Here is a 22618-nt window from a genome sequence, read left to right as displayed (position 1 = left end):
CCACGACTAGGCGAACAGTGGGATTACAGGCTAGGGGAGATTTCTATGCCAGTCCGCCTTGACTTATCTGCACAGCCTCTCTTCGGATCGAAGAGATCACGCGATGCTGCTCCATCATCGAAGAAGTTGCAAATGAAAGAAATTGAGATAAAGACGGCGGAAATCAGCGAAACTCTCGGAAGAGAGATAAAGACTGGCAAGTGTTGTGCACAAAGCTCAACGAATACTAGGAGAAGGCGAAAGAACGCGATGAATGGAAGAGAAAAAATGATGAGCTACTGATCACTCTCAAAAAAGAGGAGATAAGGCACTTGAAGGACTTTACAACGCGAAGGTGAGCGAGTTTTCACAGGATGCCCTAGCCTTGATGAACGCCGACACGACTGCTAAAGCTAAGCCTCAGGAGCTTTATAAACCTGGCGAAGTGGCAGCTCAACCGCGAGTGAGCTCACCTGCCAACTCGAGGAATGCAATACCGCACCCCTCGGTCACTTGCCTGGCACCTCAGTTCCAGGAGACGTTCGAGCGGGTGGCCAAAGCGACGATGCAAGAAATAGACTGAGCTCAGGACAGAAGCTGGGGTAAGATCGTTTCTTCCCAACGTGCCCGCCAGTCACCCATCTGGAGAGTTGGATACCACAGAACCGGCCGGTCCGGTGCTGAGTGGGACCAGGGTAATCTTACGAGTAGTCGACATCAGAAAGGACCTCAACACTCGAAGGACCTTCGTTCAAGTCACTGCATAACACCCAAGGGCTTGTTTGATCGGCAGGAGGTGGAACCCGGCAACGGTCCACCAACCAGTACCAACGGGAAGCCAACATCTGGGCATCGGGGATAGCCTAATAAGGGATCTGACAGAGATTCTTGTGTTGGGACGAACCACTGCATTATCCTTTGGTGGAACCTCGGTGGGTCAAGAGAATAAGATGATTGAATTACAAAAATGATGACCGGGTGGAGATTTAATCCTCCGCGACGAATAAAGTTTCGAGAAACCCAGTCACCCCGCAGCGAAATGGGAACCGCTGCTCAATGAAGTGAAAGAAAAGTATAGAACGAGGCTCAAGTCTTTGTGCACCATCCCTCTGAATCCAGACGCCGGCTCACCAGTAGCCGACTTCATGAACAAGAACGTGACCCGTTGGATTTTGACCAGAAATCTCAATGAGCTCAGGTTGACGGACATCGCGAGTGCATTGCGAAGGGTAGACCACAGTGCCTTGCCGAGAGATGAAATATACTTTAAAACCCGGCAGGGTGAACAATGGATTAATGATGCCTTCCATGCTAAGAAAAAAGAAATAGAGGCAGAGCTGCAGGCGGTGTTCAACCCTTGGACACATGGTAGCCCTGCCGGCAGGATAAGCACCCGTGTAGCTCAACAATTAGCGAATCGTCTGGGACCTCTGGCGACGGTAGTAATAGCTACCCAGCCCACTTCCAGCTGGAAAGTGAGAGAAAGATTGGGGACCATCCCCGCTTCCAGAGGCCTATTTTTGGAGAACTGACTTGGGACAAGAAATTGTCAACAACAGATAACTTCCTAAGCAACCCAAAGTGCCGCGAGTCAGTCTGCAAGAGCACCAGCGGCTCAGGAAAACTCACAAGCAGAGCCTGTAGCGGTTTCTAATACCGATAGCACCAGTGAATTGCTCTGGCACATATCAGATCCCAGCCGTGGGGACAATACAAAGCGGACATGAAACTGAATATGAACACGCTGGCGTGTCCAGCGGACGCGAGCAAATGGCTTCATGGACACGATCCTACGGCATCCGGATTATACCGAATATCAGGAGTTGATGGGCTCTTGGCAGAATAATTGCAGTTAGTTCCGCCACTACGTTGAGGCTGGTAGATTTGGAAGGTTTGCACAGGGATAACACATTGGGATACAAAACCACCGTCACCAGGCGAGGAAAAGAGCGCCACAGAGCTGGAGAGGGAAGTTTCTGATAGAGAGCAAGCCCAACAACAAACATCACAAATTTTACACGCATTTTGCTAAGCCTCCGGGACAGCAAGCGGGTGAATATTCACGGGCTTACCACCGGATGAATTCAGTGGTATAGGATGAGAAAAGAGACAGCCTCTTCGGGTCGAATGATCCCCTGTAAATGAAATTGGGGAAGATCTTGACGGTGGCCAGCTCTGGTTACCTGTGTACGCCCACCTCCCTATTTTGGCCGGACGTGATCTTCCTCACAGCCCCCAATGGCGATAAGTGTGTACAGAGTGGTGAACATGGACCCACATGTTATTGTATATAAAAGCAGGATCAAATGACTAGTTGCAGAGCAGAGGATTGTTTAATAATCTGGTTGACGGATCGTGCCCGAACATAGGAGGTCATTGGAGGCAATCATGACACTTCTCTTTCCATGTTGGATGCCGAGAAGTCGATACAACGCTGTTTCGCGGGACAACTGGTTAAATCGGTTAAAGTTGTCTTCATACTGTCCACTGGCTACGCCTCACTTCCGAGCCTCTGTAGTTTGTGTATGCGATGATGAAGGGCTGGGATTGGACGTCTCTCATTTTGGCTGACTATTGAAGATGAGGCCGGGCTAATGAGGCACGAGTTAATGCAACAGCTGGTAAACAAAACAGATGGTTCAAGCAGACGTATTACGTGAGGAACGAAGTGGGGATTTCAGTGAGGAGGAACGAGACCTCCGCGAAAGAGGACTTTAGGGCTATGGCCTTGATGACGAAGCCTCACACTAATCCCTGGCTGTATGTGTCTCCACGGCTATTTTAACCAGCGGTGATAAGGGAATTCACCAGTATTTAAAGACAATCATAGACTTCAGAGAGGAGGCGGGCGCAACTATGTTGCAACTGATGCAAGAGATAAACACTATGTCCCTGGACCGGTTCCAGTCGATCGTTCTGGCAACGAGAGCCGAATACGAGAGTTCCGATGCAATGCTCGCAAATTGGGCGTAGGGTTATCAACCTCGTTCCTCAGCAGTTGCTATCCCAGAGCTTAAGACAATTGATAGCCATCTTTGTGAGAGACATTAGAAAGTTTTCCATCGGCCTTGTGCTGGCACCTTATGTAATCTTTGGACATGAAAGCTTCGTGAAAGGACCCGTGGTCCTCTTTACCCAGGAACTGATTGACCTCCAGTTGGATGGCCTCTCCACGCTGATGGTAATGACGTACGGTCGATTAGGTGACCTGTTGGTACTGCTGAGGTATCCGAAACAGTTGCAAGGATCGAGGAGAGAGTTTGATGCGCACATAGAGACAGCCTCTAACAGAAAGATGAAGGATTGAAGAACCTCGCTCCTTCAAAATCTGCTGCAACTAAACAGGAGCCTAACTGGGGATAACAGGCATATCTCTGAGGAGAGGGAGCTGAAAAGAGGTAGATATGCCCCTTTTAACCGATTTGACCCTCATTATGCCGATTAATCCGGTGGTTTTGAGTTTTCGGTTAAGAGAATTCGTTACAGTGACTTACGGACGGACAGAAACGCACGCGTTTCCAGAGATACAGGTAAGGCATACAGACCTTCGGTGCTGTTTGTGAGTCTTGTGTCAATGGTGGATTGTTTCATGCTGAATTGGGTGGAACAACAGCAACTGAGAAGACTGGCGAGCGATGATAGACTTTTTGGAAGGATAGCGGAGCCTGGTTGGATGCTGACAGATTTCAACAACAGTTTCAAAAATCGATTGGGCGGTGAATTTATTGAGCAACCAGTTCAATCCTAAGCTCTGGAATTTACGACCAGTCGTCAAGGGCACGAAGGACGCGGTGAAAATTCGGCTTGGCCGGAGACATATGCTCATGCGAAAGAACGCCAGGAGGCGTGGTTGGCCGGTTCAACCCCACTGCCTGATAGGTGCCCTCAGTGTCCGCTGATCAGAAGGATGATATTGGAACTAACCAGTTCTGCTCTTGCACCGAATATTGGAGCCGCACATCACTTGGAAGAGAGAATGTTGAAATGGGGTAAGGGGATTGAGCCACGCTTGATTAGTTGGAACGCTGCTTTTTTGAGTTTACCTTCCCTGATGTATGGAGTCGGAAGAAGATTGAAACTATACCATTGAGGAAAACTGAGGTGTCTGCTGGTCACTAGAACGATGTGTACTCACCGACCAACGACCAATTTAGACTGATGTGGCTCAGGCGAGAGACGATGGTGATGATGGAATTGGGAAAAGAGTTGAGGGGAGGCATCTATTTGACAATAGATGAAGTGGCGCTGCATGGTGAGGAACCTGTAGAATTTCTCGTTAATGACGAAGTGTTCTTCCAAGCGGTTGAAATGAAGATACCTGCTCGGCCAGGCTCAGGATTTGACGAGCGCCAAAGCCACTCTGGTTGGGGACCCAAGACAGACGACGAAAAAAAAAGATGAGGATCCGAACAAAGAGAAACAAGGAGATGATGATCCCATGGAGGGCAAGGGTGATAAAATGAGTGAATTTGCCCTGGGTGCCCTGGAAAGAGATCTTTTGGAATACGATTTTAATGAAACGGTAGGCGGGGGTAGCGAATGAAACATTAGTGATTATGACGCCGTCGTCATTCATGCAACCCACTAAAGAACCCCCAGCTGGCCTGTTTCCTGTGGAATCAATGTCCTTAACAGAGTCGCATTAAAAAACAGACATACTCAAACTTCTCTGCGAATCTCCTCGAAGGCGGAGGATTGATGGGTCAATGCGAGTGGCATTCCTGAGCACGTTGCCAGAGGAGGAGTGGGAACGAAATCCAAGTGAGCTTGAGAGAAAGACTGGAGAAGTGTGGACTCGGGCAGCTTTCATGGAAAGCACCTGGGTCTTGATCCGGAGATACAGCACTCAATCCGTGATGAGAGTGCGATTGAATCAACCCACCATGCGTAAAGTAATGGGAAAATTTATGGAGCCCACTGAGAGCCCTGAGTGCCCTGGAAAGAGATCTCTTGGAATACGAGGAGAGCCCGGTTAAGCGAGACCAGCCTGTGAAAAAACCAAAAAGGGCTGAGAAAATACAAGTCTATGTTGAGGAAGCTGAAGAGCAGAGTGAGGGAAAAGGTGACCGATCCTAAGGTTTTAAAGTCAAAAGCGGCCGCAGTGCTGATGTCCTTGGTAGGAAGTTCCTGTCCGGTCCAGAGCGGACAAAGTGATGGTGCCAAACATAGCGGCGGAGAAAAGGAGAAGCAGATACCACCATCATTGCTAGCAGGGCTGATATCTACAGCGTCAAAATTGCGGAAGAACGAGAGAACCCTGGCTGACACCAGACTGGAAATGGAAAATATCAGCCAATGTGGATCCGGTGGGGCTGGAAGGTTTCAATCTCTCCCGACGAATATAGCGAAGATGAAATTGGGGGGACAACTCGACGTGGTCGAGTATAGCCGCATTACCGCGCCGGAGTAAGTCCACATTGGTGACCCTGCCCATGGCTTTGCGGAAATGCTGATGGCGAGGAACTCAGCAAGAGGACATTTGATGGCATGGCATGATAAGCAATCTATGCAGGAATACCTGAAGGAGTTAAAGACGGGTTCAAAACTGAAAAGGAAAGTGTATGCACCGTGATGTCATCTGAAGCAAACGAGGACGGCTGAAAGAATATGCGTTGTTAGAGAGGCAGAAATCCTTCCAATATGTGTCAGGTGTGCTTGGAATCGCCTATAACCAATTCATCGATGACGAGGATAGAGACGCGTATTTTGACTTTGAACAATCAATATTCCTCGTTTTATGAGTAGAGAGAGTGCGAGAATCGGGGATGATAACATCTGAATAACTGCAGTTGGGTGTGATTCTGGAGGAGAGAGTGGTCGAACCCTCGGTTCCCAAATTTGAACAGCAAGTGAACTTTAAGTGAGGTTCGTGGAACGGTCCACTGAAGACTAGCCTAGTGACGATGTGGGGCTGATGAAGCCTTCATGGTGCCCAAATCCAAACGAGGGTCTGATATGGGATGTCACCGCTGATATGGAGCTAGAAGAGAGCAACAATGAGAGCGTGCACGATTCGGCAGTGAGTCACTACTTGTTGGCCTTGAAAATTAAGAAGCAGAGTGAGAAATTATCCACAGAACCATCGGAGGGAAACCTGCCTAGTGATTGGACGGAAAAAGGCACCTGCCTGGCCCCTAGTTGTGGACTGGAAGGGCACGTGTGCGGAACGGGTTACTGTTTGGAAGCTCTCGCCGAACAACATTGCCAGTTAGCGAAGCTAATCGGAAGATTGACTATGTCGGACAGGAGTGAGGTTGAATTACTTGTAGATTGACACGGGTTAACTGAGGTGAACCTACTAGCTGCAGTGGGGTTCTATTGTATGACAAGCTCAATCTAATCAATGGAACGCTTCGAGAGGGCACATGAGTTGGTGACCAACCTGAGCGTGGAAATGGTTCCGGGGTCATTGCAGACCGAACGGAAAATTGGAAGCTAACGAGAAGCTCTCGAAAATGAAATGAACCTGAAATATAGCGAGGGGTATCACAAGACAGTTGAGTCAAGGTATCTGGTGGGATCCAGTTCGGCACCTTACTGCAACAGCAAATATCCTACACAAATGGCGTTAGTGCATGCCAGGCGCAGGTTGATCGATCAACTCTTATTGGTGCCCAAGTGCAGAAGACTGTCAAAAAAGTTTGAAGAATTTTGTTGAAGATCCCTCGAGAGGTCTAGAGACGAGTTGAAGTAAATAGCAGGGGAAAATTTCAAGAAATCGGGCAATGAAAGTGTCAGTGATTTTCAGAAGAAGAAAACGAGCTGAATGTTGGCAAACAATTTACTCGCGATTGACGAGAAAGACGAAACGCATCAAATCATGACGCAAATAGAGCCACTGCTGATAGTATCGAGTTACGGAGCCTGGAGAAACATCCTGTTGACTCACGGGGAGTATCCGAGTCACTGCCTGGCGTAGACGTTTTGGGACCCCCAAGGACTCGTAAAGCTCAAAAATTAGCGAATCGTCTGGAACCTCTGGCGACTGAAGTAATAGCTACCCAGCCCACTTCCAGCTGGGAAGTGAGAGAAAGATTGGGGACCATCCCCGCTGCCAGAGGCCGATTTTTGGAGAACTGACTTGGGACAAGAAATTGTCAACAACAGATAGCTTCCTAGGCAACCCAAAGTGCCGCGAGTCAGTCTGCAAGAGCACCAGCAGCTCAGGGAAACTCGCAAGCAGAGCCTGTAGCGATTTCTAATACCGATAGCACCAGTGAATTTCTCTGGCACATATCAGATCCCAGCCGCGAGGACAATACAAAGCAAACATGAAACTGAATATGAACACGCTGGCGTGTCCCGCGGACGCGAGCAAATGGCTTCATGGATACGATCCTACGGCATCCGGATTATACCGAATATCAGGAGTGGATGGGCTCTTGGCAGAATAATTGCAGTTAGTTCCGCCACTACGTTGAGGCTGGTAGATTTGGAAGGTTTGCCCAGGGATAACACATTGGGATACAAAACCACCGTCACCAGGCGAGGAAAAGAGCGCCACAGAGCTGGAGAGGAAAGTTTCTGATAGAGAGCAAGCCAACAACAAACATCACCAAAATTTACACGCAGTTTGCTAAGCCTCCGGGACAGCAAGCGGGTGAATATTCACGTGTTTACCACCGGATGAATTCAGTGGAATAGGATGAGAAAAGAGACAGCCTCTTCGGGTCGAATGATCCCCTGTAAAAGAAATTGGGGAAGATCTTGACGGTGGCCAGCTCTGGTTACCTGTGTACGCCCGGCTCCCTATTTTGGCCGGACGTGATCTTCCTCACAGCCCCAATGGCGATAAGTGTGTACAGAGTGGTGAACAAGGACCCACATGTTATTGTATATAAAAGCAGGATCAAATGACTAGTTGCAGAGCAGAGGATTGTTTAATAACCTGGTTGACGGGTCGTGCCCAAACATAGGAGGTCATTGGAGGCAATCATGACACTTCTCTTTTCCATGTTGGATGCCGAGAAGTCGATACAACGCTGTGTCGCGGGACAAGTGGTTAAACTGGTTAAAGTTGTCTTCATACTGTCCACTGGCTACGCCTCACTACCGAGCCTCTGTAGTTTGTGTATGCGAAGGTCGCCTTGCTTGCGGCGGTCGTTTTGCTTGCGGCAGGACGACCTCTGCAGTTTGTGTTTGCGATGATGAAGGGCTGGGATGGGACGTCTCTCATTTTGGCTGACTATTGAAGATGAGGCCGAGCTAATGAGGCACGAGTTAATGCAACAGCTGGTAAACAAAACAGATGGTTCAAGGAGACGGATTACGTGAGGAACGAAGGGGGGGTTTTAGTGAGGAGGAACGCGACCTCCGCGAAAGAGGGCCTTAGGGCTATGGCCTTGAGGACGAAGCCTCACACTAATACCTGGCTGTATGTGTCTCCACGGCTATTTTAACCAGCGGTGATAAGGGAATTCACCAGTATTTAAAGACGATCATAGACTTCAGAGAGGAGGCGGGCGCAACTATGTTGCAACTGATGCAAGAGATAAACACGATGTCCCTGGACCGGTTCCAGTCGATCGTTCTGGCAACGAGAGCCGAATACGAGAGTTCCGATGCAATGCTCGCAAATTGGGCGTAGGGTTATCAACCTCGTTCCTCAGCAGTTGCTATCCCAGAGCTTTAAGACAATTGATAGCCATCTTTGTGAGAGACATTAGAAAGTTTTCCATCGGCCTTGTGCTGGCACCTTATGTAATCTTTGGACATGAAAGCTTCGTGAAAGGACCCGTGGTCCTCTTTACCCAGGAACTGATTGACCTCCAGTTGGATGGCCTCTCCACGCTGATGGTAATGACGTACGGTCGATTAGGTGACCTGTTGGTACTGCTGAGGTATCCGAAACAGTTGCAAGGATCGAGGAGAGAGTTTGATGCGCACATAGAGACAGCCTCTAACAGAAAGATGAAGGATTGAAGAACCTCGCTCCTTCAAAATCTGCTGCAACTAAACAGGAGCCTAACTGGGGATAACAGGCATATCTCTGAGGAGAGGGAGCTGAAAAGAGGTAGATATGCCCCTTTTAACCGATTTGACCCTCATTATGCCGATTAATCCGGTGGTTTTGAGTTTTCGGTTAAGAGAATTCGTTACAGTGACTTACGGACGGACAGAAACGCACGCGTTTCCAGAGATACAGGTAAGGCATACAGACCTTCGGTGCTGTTTGTGAGTCTTGTGTCAATGGTGGATTGTTTCATGCTGAATTGGGTGGAACAACAGCAACTGAGAAGACTGGCGAGCGATGATAGACTTTTTGGAAGGATAGCGGAGCCTGGTTGGATGCTGACAGATTTCAACAACAGTTTCAAAAATCGATTGGGCGGTGAATTTATTGAGCAACCAGTTCAATCCTAAGCTCTGGAATTTACGACCAGTCGTCAAGGGCACGAAGGACGCGGTGAAAATTCGGCTTGGCCGGAGACATATGCTCATGCGAAAGAACGCCAGGAGGCGTGGTTGGCCGGTTCAACCCCACTGCCTGATAGGTGCCCTCAGTGTCCGCTGATCAGAAGGATGATATTGGAACTAACCAGTTCTGCTCTTGCACCGAATATTGGAGCCGCACATCACTTGGAAGAGAGAATGTTGAAATGGGGTAAGGGGATTGAGCCACGCTTGATTAGTTGGAACGCTGCTTTTTTGAGTTTACCTTCCCTGATGTATGGAGTCGGAAGAAGATTGAAACTATACCATTGAGGAAAACTGAGGTGTCTGCTGGTCACTAGAACGATGTGTACTCACCGACCAACGACCAATTTAGACTGATGTGGCTCAGGCGAGAGACGATGGTGATGATGGAATTGGGAAAAGAGTTGAGGGGAGGCATCTATTTGACAATAGATGAAGTGGCGCCGCATGGTGAGGAACCTGTAGAATTTCTCGTTAATGACGAAGTGTTCTTCCAAGCGGTTGAAATGAAGATACCTGCTCGGCCAGGCTCAGGATTTGACGAGCGCCAAAGCCACTCTGGTTGGGGACCCAAGACAGACGACGAAAAAAAAAGATGAGGATCCGAACAAAGAGAAACAAGGAGATGATGATCCCATGGAGGGCAAGGGTGATAAAATGAGTGAATTTGCCCTGGGTGCCCTGGAAAGAGATCTTTTGGAATACGATTTTAATGAAACGGTAGGCGGGGGTAGCGAATGAAACATTAGTGATTATGACGCCGTCGTCATTCATGCAACCCACTAAAGAACCCCCAGCTGGCCTGTTTCCTGTGGAATCAATGTCCTTAACAGAGTCGCATTAAAAAACAGACATACTCAAACTTCTCTGCGAATCTCCTCGAAGGCGGAGGATTGATGGGTCAATGCGAGTGGCATTCCTGAACACGTTGCCAGAGGAGGAGTGGGAACGAAATCCAAGTGAGCTTGAGAGAAAGACTGGAGAAGTGTGGACTCGGGCAGCTTTCATGGAAAGCACCTGGGTCTTGATCCGGAGATACAGCACTCAATCCGTGATGAGAGTGCGATTGAATCAACCCACCATGCGTAAAGTAATGGGAAAATTTATGGAGCCCACTGAGAGCCCTGAGTGCCCTGGAAAGAGATCTCTTGGAATACGAGGAGAGCCCGGTTAAGCGAGACCAGCCTGTGAAAAAACCAAAAAGGGCTGAGAAAATACAAGTCTATGTTGAGGAAGCTGAAGAGCAGAGTGAGGGAAAAGGTGACCGATCCTAAGGTTTTAAAGTCAAAAGCGGCCGCAGTGCTGATGTCCTTGGTAGGAAGTTCCTGTCCGGTCCAGAGCGGACAAAGTGATGGTGCCAAACATAGCGGCGGAGAAAAGGAGAAGCACATACCACCATCATTGCTAGCAGGGCTGATATTTACAGCGTCAAAATTGCGGAAGAACGAGAGAACCCTGGCTGACACCAGACTGGAAATGGAAAATATCAGCCAATGTGGATCCGGTGGGGCTGGAAGGTTACAATCTCTCCCGACGAATATAGCGAAGATGAAATTGGGGGGACAACTCGACGTGGTCGAGTATAGCCGCATTACCGCGCCGGAGTAAGTCCACATTGGTGACCCTGCTCATGGCTTTGCGGAAATGCTGATGGCGAGGAACTCAGCAAGAGGACATTTGATGGCATGGCATGATAAGCAATCTATGCAGGAATACCTGAAGGAGTTAAAGACGGGTTCAAAACTGAAAAGGAAAGTGTATGCACCGTGATGTCATCTGAAGCAAACGAGGACGGCCTAGAACAACTTGTCAAGATTTCCTGGAGAACGGCCCACCAGAAATATTTCGACGACACAATGCACACACCTTCGACGGTGACGGAGTATCTTGCCAACCCATGTGTCAGTTCAAAACTGCAAGTGAGGCTGGTGTGGTGCCTTACGGGACAAGAAGGCAGGAGATTGAAGCCACCATCGAAACCAAGGAAAGGGAGTAACAATTGGAGCTGGTTGAAGCTCTGAGAGTGATGATCACCAGAGAGGATTCCGCGATAGCGTAGTCGAAACTGAAGGATGCGCTTTGCTTTGTGAAGTTCATGAAGAAATATTGTTGAGGGCCTTGTTGGTGCTTCACCACGACATACCATTTCGAAATCCTGCAAATGAGCTGAACGACCTCGATAGCTAGCAGAAAATGGAAGAGATCAGGAGATGCTCCAAAAAAGAATTGTAAGTCACTAGAGAACCACTAGAAAGAGTCAGGCGCCTGAAAGAATATGCGTTGTTAGAGAGGCAGAAATCCTTCCAATATGTGTCAGGTGTGCTTGGAATGGCCTATAACCAATTCAACGATGACGAGGATAGAGACGCGTATTTTGACTTTGAACAATCAATATTCCTCGTTTTATGAGTAGAGAGAGTGCGAGAATCGGGGATGATAACATCTGAATAACTGCAGTTGGGTGTGATTCTGGAGGAGAGAGTGGTCGAACCCTCGGTTCCCAAATTCGAACAGCAAGTGAACTTTAAGTGAAGTTCGTGGAATGGTCCACTGAAGACTAGCCTAGTGACGATGTGGGGCTGATGAAGGGCACATGAGTTGGTGACCAACCTGAGCGTGGAAATGATTCCGGGGTCATTGCAGACCGAACGGAAAATTGGAAGCTAACGAGAAGCTCTCGAAAATGAAATGAACCTGAAATATAGCGAGGGGTATCACAAGACAGTTGAGTCAAGGTATCTGGTGGGATCCAGTTCGGCACCTTACTGCAACAGCAAATATCCTACACAAATGGCGTTAGTGCATGCCAGGCGCAGGTTGATCGATCAACTGTTATTGGTGCCCAAGTGCGTAAGACTGTCAAAAAAGTTTGAAGACTTTTGTCGAAGATCCCTCGAGAGGTCTAGAGACGAGTTGAAGTAAATAGCAGGGGAAATTTTCAAGAAATCAGGCAATGAAAGTGTCAGTGGTTTTCAGAAGAAGGTAACGACTGACACTTTCATTGCCCGATTTCTTGAAATTTTGTCCAAGATCCCTCGAGAGGTCTAGAGACTAGTTGAAGTAAATAGCAGGGGAAAATTTCAAGAAATCGGGCAATGAAAGTGTCAGTGGTTTTCAGAAGAATAAAACGAGCTGAATGTTGGCAAACAATTTACTCACGGTTGACGAGAAAGACGAAACGCATAAAATCATGATGGAAATAGAGCCACTGCTGATAGTATCGAGTTACCGGGCCTGGAGAAACATCCTGTTGACTCACGGGGAGTATCCGAGTCACTGCCTGGCGTAGACGTTTTGGCCCCCCAAGAGAGCAAACTTTGTGTTAGTGTGGGATGCTGGAGTGTGGAATGTTCTTCATAGATTTACCCCATCAGGCCCAAAATAAGTCTAAATTGGTGGTCATTGCCATGTTTACAGTGAAGTGGCATGAAGCTAATGCAGGAACAAACGAGCAGGAGATGGCAGTACCGACACATGAGCAGATGAGCAAAGTGAGTCTCAGCAGAAAAGTGGATCTGTTTAAGACCACCTGCCAAACCCTGAGATTAACCAAAGCCATCGAACAAGTACAGGCAAGGGAGAAGTTAATGCCTTGGTTCCGTGGCGTGATTACGTTGCGGATATATGAACACGCGAAGCGTTATATGCCTAGAAATACGGAGGCCTATCAATCCTTCCACCTGTATAGAGGACCGGGTGCCTATAAAAGAGTGTTCCTGACGCACAGAAACGCTGTCAGAACAGCAGTGAAGCAAAAAATGAAGTGTCTTGCACGACAGAAAGCGAGAAAAAGGGAGGTCTTACAAGCTGACCTGGAGCTAAACGTAAACCTGTGCTTACACCACAGTTTCTGCCGGAACCGGGAGCAGATAGTGAACGAAGATATCCTGCCCTGCTGCAACCAGAGACTGCTGGAGCAAGAAAGAAGGGGCACGGCCCGCAACTCTGTCGAGATGCTGCAGAAGGTACTGGAAGACAGTGAGATAAGCGAAGAGGAAGATGAAGCCATGGAATAGGAGTTGAAGGCAAAACGAAACAAAATGGGGATGAATGAAAAATTCTTTTGTCATTGTGCGCGAAAACTTAACCAAGCCAACTAAGGTTGATGAATTGAAAACTCTAAAAATTTCAAATCGTAAGAATCTGGTCAGACCAGATGTTGAAATTGTTGATATTTTTTAATTTAAGATTGTTGAATTGCAAGGAAAATGTTAGTTTATTACTTCTGATTTATGCAAGCCTTCAACTGAGTATATCAATTTATTTAAGCCTGACTGAAAATTTTTAAACTCCATAGGACACATCTCTTTTTTGTGGCCACCTGGTAAGGTTTGGGTACGCTCGCTCGGGAATGGTGGGTACCTCATTACCTTTACTAGCCACAGAGTTTCCTATTTTTAAGATTTAGGGCAACAGCACGAGGAAACGATTACACTTTGTGAGTAACTCTTAGTTAATTTCAATGAGTGGTGGCCGCGCCACGTCAAAAAAATTTCTTTAGACAAGTAAGAGCGGGAGAATTTTTATGATGGAATGACGTAAGTAGCCAGAGGAGAAATTTTATCTAGGACACTCCCCATGGTGCATCTTTTGTGAAAATGCTAATAGGCAGCGAGATGTAGTATGATGCTATTTGAGACAAGCGGTGGTTTGAGGTGACGAGGACAAGTTTCAGTTTCTGAGGCGTTTTGTAAACTTATTATAGAACGATGGATCACCACAAAAAGATATGGGGACATAGAGGGGACTGTCCGGGGAGTATGTGCCATTCCCTTGGATTGGCATAGTCGAATCTTCTGAAGCACGTACTAGACAGCGTTAAAAGCGTTAGTACCGGAATTATGATGAAAAAGATTCTAAGAAGGTTCTAAGATTTTAAATTTTCAAAAATCGATTTGGACAAGAACATTTTTAAGAAAGGCAAAAAACGGCCAATTTAACCAAAAATAGACAAAAGAACACAACAACCGGAACACAGCCGAATTGCATGACGGAAATTACTTGGAAAAGAAGAGAAAACGAAGCCTCTTATCGTGAAAGCAAGACACGATAAGGTGCTTATCGAAAGAAGATCGTATAGACGGAAGCTCCACTGCGAGATCCGGGACGGATCCGAATCCTCCCGTACCACAAAATTATAGAGATTATGACGTTATCTCCGGGAGAGTGCGGAATCAGATGCTCGGTGCTCAGAGACTGCTAGAGACATTAACAATAAATTTTAGCTGCTGTAATGTCCTGAACGTAATTAATTTACTCCAATTTTAATTTGGTTTTTCAGAGCATGAGAAGTTAGAGTCGAGGAAAGAGTCAATCAATCTATAATGTATTTATTATATGGTTGTCACTAAGACATACATAATTGTGGCTTTCTAGCCGTGTTTTTATTAATAATCACGTTGTCTGGGGATATGAGCCCCAGCTATAAAATTGTTTTCGCATTTAAACGGGAGCTTTTCATCCACAAACTATTTTTGAACGTTTGCGCAAATTTTCAAACGTTATGGAGGTTACACCGAATTTATTTTTTGTCGAGCTAAATTTTTTTTGATTGATTAAAACTGATCAGTCTTTGATTGAGTATTAAAACCCAAACTGATCCGATTTATGCAAAACAAAACGTTTCATGTTTTTTCTGCTTCATTTTCAAACAAGTTTTGTTCTCATATTGTTTCAGCTAAGCTTCGCCCAAATTGAGAAAAACGCGTTTGAAAATATGCTATTTTTGACTCCGACTTTCGAAGCTTACACTTTTTTAACTGGAAGAATCTGATGGCGCGACTTAAGAAAATACTCTAGCGTCGCGAATGACGGCACGATGGCCCGACCTACTAGACTTACGCGAATGATGGCGCGACTCAAGAAAAGATTTTAGCGGCGCGACTGAAGAAAAGTCTTTAGTGACACGACTTAAGAAAAGACTGACGGCGCGACTTAAGACTGAAGCCGCGACTTAAGACTGAAGCCGCGACTTAAGAATACTGACACCACTACCGAAGAAAAGACTGTCGTTACGCTCTTTTGACCGCTTTTGTACAGTGGCGCTTGTTGCGGTGTGTTGTTTTCAGTTGCGCCGGTCAGCATTTAACACTTTTCAAATGATCTGATGGCCCAAATTTTTTGTATGGCGTCGGTCACGGTGGTTTTTCCCAGAGCTTGCGTATTAGTATGACTTGAATACAAAAGTTGCTAATGATGTATTTTAACTGAAAAAAGACTTTCCTTTTTAAGTGAAGATTAGTATAACTGGTAGAAACCCAGTTGGCATAGAATTAAACATGTTGAGCACGGGGTCAAACAAGAGGAGGGAAATAGTCTGATAGGGAGAGCTCACAGAAGATGTTCATATATGTTGATGGAAAGGTTGCAGCTGTTTGACATGATGTAGTCTAAGTCACTCAGATCATGTGTGTAGTAATACTGCTCTCATGATGTGAGTGACTTAGGCTTTTACATCATGTCATACAGCCGCAACCTTTCCATCAACGTATATGAACATCTTCCGTGAGCTCTCCCTATGAGACTATTTCCCTCCTCTTGTTTGACCCGGTGCTCCACACGTTTAATTCTATGCCAACTGGGTTTCTACAAGTTATACTAATCATTTTACTGGTGCTCAAATTGAAAGGAAATAAACTGATGTTTTAAAGTGTTTTTTAATACCTCAATCACGGTGAAAACCACCTCTCCCACAGGCTGAAATGATAAAATTTCCCAGCTATGCAAAAGCGTAGAGAGATGCACAAATAAGCTTTTGCCAGAGGAATCCAAGTCATCGAAATGAACTCTTGTCGAGGATTTCATAAGAAGTCCTTTTTATGTTTTCCGCATTACAATTTGTATCCGTTTGTAATCCCGTTTTTCATTAGTCATCATTCAATGAGGAGCACACAACTTCGAATTGGATTTTTGCCATTTAACATAGGAACAGATGGCAGCAGTACGCCTCAAGGAACCTGCTATATTTGTTCAGACTTATAGAAAAAGTTTCTCGACCTCAGGAAGGGTGTATTGGATTCAAAAACTGGAATCAAACTATCTGTTGGGCCAAAAAAATATTCGGTCAAACATCAGATAAATTTCAACCCCATTTGAGATCAAGTTAGTTGCTCATTTGAAAAAAGTTATTTAAAGCTAGAGACATTTATTTGGCGTTGCATAGGTTGTTATCAGTTTCAATTTATAAATCAGTTTTGAGAGTCGTATGGCATAGGTTGAATTGAGAAAAACTATTAGTGACGAGAGAAAAATGATAAAACCCTAATGAAATATCAAATAAATTTAAAATAATTTTTTTAGAATGCTTCATGATTTGATGCAGTTTATCAATTCTTTGAAAATTGATGGTAACCAAAAATCTTTATACAGTACTTTGATAAACTGTAGTTGTAACCTCAACCGATATCAGCATAATCAATACAAAATATTTTGTTCACATGCAATAACCATTGATATGTGTCGTTTCCTTCTCATTTTTCGTCGTACTGAAATTTTCTAGGTTTTTCTAGAAAAAATTCATAACCAGAATCGCCATTCACAAACTGTGTAATGTAACTGGAATCCCTTGCACGCATAGTCATCTATTCCTTTGAACACTTCAATTTCGCCGGGTCTCTTCTGAGCTGTGCACTGCTCGTCTTGAACCACCCGGTTCCCAGGTTGATTTTCGCTTCTCCAAATTGATTTGGGAGCCTTAAGAGCGAAGATTAGAGGCGTGAAGACTGTTTCGTTTAGAAAGGTAGCTTTTCAAGTGACAATAACTCTGTTTTTTAAATAAAAATGTTGCGGATTTTTTTGAAAAGTTTCTGGGAGTTGCATAAACCTTCAAGTTTTTTTTCGAGAAGCATTTTATAAAAATCTCGGAACAAAAATCTCCAAGCAAACTTAACTTTTGTTTTTTGTTCTATCTGTATCTCATAATCAGTGTTTTTTCTACTTATAATTTGCAATGTAAAACACGCCCCTGTTTATTATAAATGCGATCCTCTATGAAGAGACTGCGATTGCTTCTCACCAATTGAGCAGATTCACTCACGATTCCATCTTCAGCAGGCGCCTCTTCAAATCTCTCCCAAAGTGTCCAGAACCCTTCAATACCCTCAGAGGGCAAACCCTTCTCCACAGCCCACTTCCCAATGGCCTCAAAAACATATTTTTTATTATCCCTTCACCTTTTTGGTTTGATCGTCTAAATTTTATTTCTTGAATATTATTTGTTCTAAACGCTTCTATCCGCCAAAATTGAAAAAAGTTATAATTTTTTTTCGCGAAATCCAAGTTGGCTTGACGCAAAAGTGTTGTTCTTACTTTTGCGGAGCAAAAGTTAAGTATGTTTTCAAAAACCAAGATCTCAAATTATTGCAGATCAGCTAAACATTTTATTCTTTGACAAATTTGAAAAGTTTTTTTTTGAAAAAGGTGCACAAAAAGGCGTTGGATGTGGTTAAACGGAAGTCTTACAAATTAAAACTTCAACGTTGAATTTAGATATTGTAAGGCTTGATTGATGATTTTAAATAATGGCAAATCAAAAAGAAAAGAAAGGACTTGCCTCGATCTCGTGTTTGGATTGAGGTGAGGGAAGAAAAACGCCTCCTATGCCTCTTCCCAGAAACATGAACAGCATATGACAATGACTCTTAGCGTCTCCATGATCGACCGGCCCACTCTCGATGTCAATGAAGAAACACTTGTCCGGGTCAGCTCCAGGGACCACTTCAAAGTCTTCCCTTGGACATCCAGAATTGGCAGTTTTTGCATCTAGTTGGGCATAGACCAGAAATACTACTACTATGAATGCTGTCACATCTGCAAAATAAAAATGGTGAGAGCTTGAAGAAAACAGCAGATCTCAAAAAATGTTTGCTCAACAAAAGAGAAATGAACAACGAATGAGTCTTCAATCCCTCGAAGATCAAAGTTTGTTCAATTAGAGATTTGCATCAAGGAAAACTGGTCGGGCAAAATGATTTTCCATGCACTCCAAAAAACAAACGAAAAACAAAAAAATGTCAAAAACTCCATAATCAAAAAACATCAAATATCTGGTAATTTTCAATATCAAAAAATATCAAAATATCAAGCAAGTACCAAAATATCAAAAAAAAAATCAGGCAATTTGTGTAAACAACTGACAAGAAGTTTTTCGCCATCACACTTTCCCTCAAATCAATTATGTATGGGCATTCGCTGAGAGTTAGAAAAACATCAAGGCACCTCTGCCCTTTAGTAGGCTCCTGCAATAAGTATCCTCTCCTTTATTTAGGCAATCACGAAATGAATTGAAAATATTCGAGGCAGCCACCGTAGTATAATTATAAGGCTGATACTTAAAAAAACCATGATTGTATATACAAAATTATACTCACGAGTAAAATTCATTTTGTAGACAATCAAAACTCAAGTAGGGCTTGTAAATAAAAACAAAAAGTTGAAGTAAATGACCAGTAAACTCAGTTTTCAAATATAAAAAACTTCAGCTAAGTAACTTGACGTCAATCATTTCAACAAAAGCATATGTTTTTTCTCAACTGTCAGTTTTTTTATGCTTTCATCAAAGATTTGTCGCCGATACAGACTTTGAAAAAGTACAAGGACAGTTTCAGGGCTTCAAAGTCTGGTATTAATTTACGACAATTTTTTCGGCGGAAAACAAAAACTGCGTGGAGTTTTTCTCACTTTGATTTTTAAATAATAGAGATCTTCAATTGTTCTTCCAAATGAGTGAAAGAAGTTTTCTATTTTAATAGAAATTTTGCCTTCCTTGTTAAAATCATCAGGAAAACAAAAAAAATGTTCAGCCATGTATCAATTTTAAGCATTTTAATAACAACTGATGTGGTCGTAAACAACGCTAAGTTTTTTTTTGAGCGATCTATTTTGTGCTATTTGATGCGAATCCAAATTCGTTCTAAAATAAAATGATACAAATTTTGGTCCTATCAAAACGTTGCTGGCCGCTATTTACACCAACTTACAAAATTGAATAGCGTGTAGAAGGAAACATTTCATACCAATCTAACAGATAAGTAATTTTTTCTACTTATATTCAAAAAAAAATGTTCCTCGACATTATAGGGTCTTCGGGAAATTCACAGCGTCATACCAATAGGATAAAATTTATTTCTTACAGCGTCAAAATATTTATATCTCTTTTTTCAATTTTTAGATATCAGAATCTGACATAAGACATGACGAGCGCTTGACCAGCATGAACACCAAAAATCATCATTTTTGTAGTGTATTTCTCAGAAAAATAAAACAACAATAACAATCCGTTCAACTTAAGATATGCTTTTCTGATATTAAAAAACTCAAAAAATAGACCACTTTGTGTGTAGTATCATGATATCTCAATGCAGTGTTCAATTTTGTATGGCCAATTTTGAACAAATTTTTTGAAAATTTAAGATTAGCGGTACACGCCCGGGTTGACCAAAACTTCTTATCATACAATTTCCATATTTGCGAAAGGTCTCACCATACAATTTCATACTATTGCATACGTACAGATTGTATGAAATCTCTATAGTAAGCATTTTTCCATATATGAAATTTGTATGGTAAGTATTTTTCCATAAAACAAAACGTTAATTTTTTTTCAAAATTAATTTCTGAAAATTTCATATTTTGATGAGGACTGGACTAGACAAAACTTCAAGAGAATAACTACTCAACAAGATGGTTCACATCCGGAAGACCAGACCAAATACTGCACCTAAATCCTATAAGGATGGCTCTACTCTAAAAAAAAAACGCAAAAGTGAAAATATTAGGACTAAATCTTCCATTGAGAGTCAAAATACTAATAGCCAAAAAACATATTTATATACTTAGGGCTAAAGGGGCTAAGGGGGCTTGAGAGAGGAAAAGGGGTGCAAAAGAGTCGTTGCGAGAAGATCTGAAGGACGATGCACGCTCGGTGGTTGTGAAGTCTATGCCTTGGCCTAGAGAGCCGAGTTCCAGGAACAGGAAACGGGGGGCGGGTTAAAACAGCCCGTCAACGGATGCAGTGTCAAAGAAGAACTCGACAGAACTACACTCAATGATACTGGGTAGTTTGAAGACCGCGGAAAACAGGGGTAACTCTACTTCAAGAAAACTGAAGGGTGTTACGCTGGAAAATGAATCGACCTCAAGACTAGAGCAAGTGATCGATGTGAGCACAGAGTTGGTCTCGACAGATTGGAACACAGATCATTGGAGATCCTTTGGACTGGATCACCAAAGATCTGACAAAAAACACAGTCTGTTCTTGGTGGATAGCTCAGGACACGATAACTTAGAGAATTGTCTGAAGCGTCTGGACAAGGGCATCGCAGAGACAAAGAGAATCTGGTCAACGCAACAGAAGGCAGGCATAAACAAGCTGGGGCAGGAGAGCCAGCTGGCCAGAACTTAGGAGAAACTACTGCCAGGTTATTTCGAAAATTAAAAGAGAACCTCATCGACCGCTAATGTAGTGGTTTCAAATCCTTTTGCCAGGACTGATGGACACTTTATTTGCTTGGTGCCTGGCGGGAATGACTCTGAAGGACCTCACATGACATGGCATTGTGAAACCGAGAGACAAGGGCTTGAAACACTAAAAGATGTTGGTCTTACACATAGCTTGCGATGACTCCGGAAGAAGTCTAGCAAGGAGGAAAGGTTCAACGTGTTTCTTCAGGTGGATAACGTCCGCGTTTCCGGATCCTGTTATTATGACATGTCATCAGACCATCAGAACGCTATGAAGGGGAAGGCCTCAGACTTATGAGTCCCGAGCATCAACTTGGGTGTGTACCAGAGCGTGGGAATTGAGAATGACGATCAGACTAGAGAGTCTCTAGAAAACCATGCAAAGATCGATGAGATCAGATGTTTCTTTAGCGAGGAAAATGACAGCGTTCTTTGTGTTCTTCGCCCGCTCCTGAAAACCGAGGATTACTCACAACTATCAAAGAGACGGGAGTATCAGATTCTGTCAGGTATAATGGGCATCTCATACAACCCGTTCTTGAATAATGAGGCGATAGTACGATAGGGCAAACGTGGGAAGTCGACGTGAGCACGGTGTAGGTCTCGCGTCAAATCAACAGATTGGAACACAAATCAACGAAGATCTTTTGGAGAAGACTCTGACTAGAAACAAAGTCCGTTCTTGATGGATAGCTCTGGTGGATACCTAGTTGTGTGGTTTAGTGATACCGCAGAGAAGGACAAGAGTGATATACAGATACTAGCGTACGTTTGGCGTGGACGTAACATCACTCGCATGTTAAAGAAAATGTAGGGAGCAGTATCCGCTACGAAGGTAGACGACTTGAGCTGAAAGTTGGGAGCAGGACTCTTGAGTTACGGATAGAGAGAACACAAGCGATTTGGAGAAGCGGAGCAGCAGCGGGAGGGTGCCCAAAGATGGTTCTGCCGTGGACGAAACAAACTCGGTCTACGCAGTAAGGATGGAGCTTGAACTGTTACTTGAAACGTCTGGCGAGCGGAACATAAGGAGCACCAGCTTACCGCCTGGGGATCGTCCTTACAACTGCCCGGCTCAGATTTTCTGGTAACCTGATAAAAATAAAGGGTGCTTGTTTTGAGAAATAGAAGAGATCAAATCCATTGTAATGCAGAGTTATCAACAGAATGTCAAGAGAATTGTTGCGATCTCTATGTCAGCACTGCAACAAGTTGAGGAGAATATCGTAAAATACCGAGACTCATAACCACCAACGAAAGATTCGATCCATCCAATCGATTATAGCAGAAGGCTGGCGTTATTTGAGACAGCTTGTAAAACTTTAGCGAAACCCACTGAAGTAAAACGCATTTGGAGTCACATGAGAATTTTTCCATGGTTCTGGGCAGCATTGACGCCTTGACTATACACGTTAGCCAAAAATCTTTTGAGGGAACACGTGAAAGGATATTGACCGTTCAAGGCAAAAATCGACCGACAGTCTTCAAAAGACCCCTATTTGCCAATCGAAACGCAGTGACAACTGGCTGGAAGAGGGCAGGCAAGGTATCACGAGATAACACGAACGCGAGAGAATCAATCCTAGAAAAGGATTTGTCCAAAAGCATGAGCTTGAGTCTTCATACGTCGTTTTGTCGAAACAGAGAGGCAAGATGAAGGTGCTGCCGAACCATGCCTCGTGAAATCACTCAAACTATTTCTTCAGAATTGTTCCACTGGCAAATTTCATTACGCGTAAGACTAACATTGGTTTTTTTGGTC

Source organism: Symsagittifera roscoffensis, chromosome 9, assembly GCF_963678635.1.
Source record: "Symsagittifera roscoffensis chromosome 9, txSymRosc1.1, whole genome shotgun sequence".
NCBI lineage: Eukaryota > Metazoa > Xenacoelomorpha > Acoela > Convolutidae > Symsagittifera > Symsagittifera roscoffensis.
The sequence above is the reverse complement of the archived record's forward strand: the minus strand, read 5'-3'. Positions refer to the sequence as shown.